Source organism: Palaemon carinicauda, chromosome 10 (genome assembly GCF_036898095.1).
Source record: "Palaemon carinicauda isolate YSFRI2023 chromosome 10, ASM3689809v2, whole genome shotgun sequence".
Taxonomy (NCBI): domain Eukaryota; kingdom Metazoa; phylum Arthropoda; class Malacostraca; order Decapoda; family Palaemonidae; genus Palaemon; species Palaemon carinicauda.
Window position 1 is genome coordinate 106766861 of NC_090734.1, and position 1676 is coordinate 106768536.

The window sequence follows — 1676 nt, forward strand, 5'->3', positions numbered from 1 at the left end:
AGATTTTTTAAAAGAGAGATAAGGATGTTTTAGGGATTTATTGATAGCAACTGATTCCGTGATTGTTTTCTTTCATTTAATCTATCGCTTTGATAATTGAAGTTGAGCATAGATAAATACGTTACTAGTAATAAAACAATAGTATCTCCACTTCTAGAGTTGAAGTTTTGCTGATTTTGAATGATGATAGAGTTGTGTTCAATTTCTAATCAAAAACAACTATTTTGAATGATTTTACATTTGTCTTTGTTTTGTGATTTTTATTTTCCATGAGCGATAAAAAGGAATGAATTGGAAAAGCTAATTATTTTATCCGATGTTTTATTTTGTTTTTATAATTTGACCGTCAGGTATGGAAAAGAATCCTTAGTTGATAAATATGTCTAGAAAATCGTTGAGTATCACTGTAAAATGGAAAATTATTTCTTGATATATTCTGTGCAAAAAAGGACAGAACAAATGAAACTAAACATATTAAGGGAAAAAAAGTCCTATAGTACGTACTAAAGGATAAATGAAAATATATATATATATATATATATATATATATATATATATATATATATATATATATATATATATATATATATATATATATATATGTATTCAGTATAAATATATTCATACATACATACATACACACACACACACACACACACACACACATATATATATATATATATATATATATATATATATATATATATATATATATATATATATATATATATATATATATATATATATATATATATATATATATACAGTATATAACACGACATGATAGAATATATGAACAATACCTAACATTCAATGAAACAGGATTGCATCTTTCTTTGAGAATCTTAGGACCAAAAGCCACTTTAACTCTTCTATTGTTTTGGTTTCTAAGACTTTATAAGAAATTTCACATAGTTATATTTTATACTTTCTTCACATTGCCAGCAAAATGTCTAGTTGATAAAAGAAAATTCTAAAGTTTTCATATGTAACCCACTTCTCTAGAATGAGCCTGCAAGTAATCATTTACGAGCATTTTATTTCTTAAATTGAAATGTTTCCATTTAGAGGTTGTTATATTCAATTTTCTTTGAAGTGTTTTTAAGATGAGCTGTAACGAAGAAAAGATGTTCTTAAAATCAATTATATAAGAAAGTAGTTGTTCCTTTTATCATTGCAACTTTAAAATAAAAAGAAATACTTGTGATGATATCATTTAAAGACTAAATATTCTTGAATTAACAAAAATATGTGAATGAAACCAAATCCTTAAAAAGGGAAATTGAAGATGACATTGACTTTCATTAATCACATATTATTATCATTATTATTATTATTTTTTTTACTATTATTATTATTATTATTATTATTATTATTATTATTATTATTATTATTATTATTATTATTATTACTATTAATATTATTTTTTTTACTATTATTATTATTATTATTATTATTATTATTATTATTATTATTATTATTATTATTATTATTATTATTATTATTATTATTATTATTATATAAGAGGCTTTTGGAGCGGTAAACGTTGGTATGGGGCAACATCAAGCAAAGTTAAAGCCCGATGAAATTATAGATTTTGACACAATATTATAAGAAATTTAAATCGGATTTTTTTTTATAGAATATTTAAGTGAAAATAATATATATATATATAT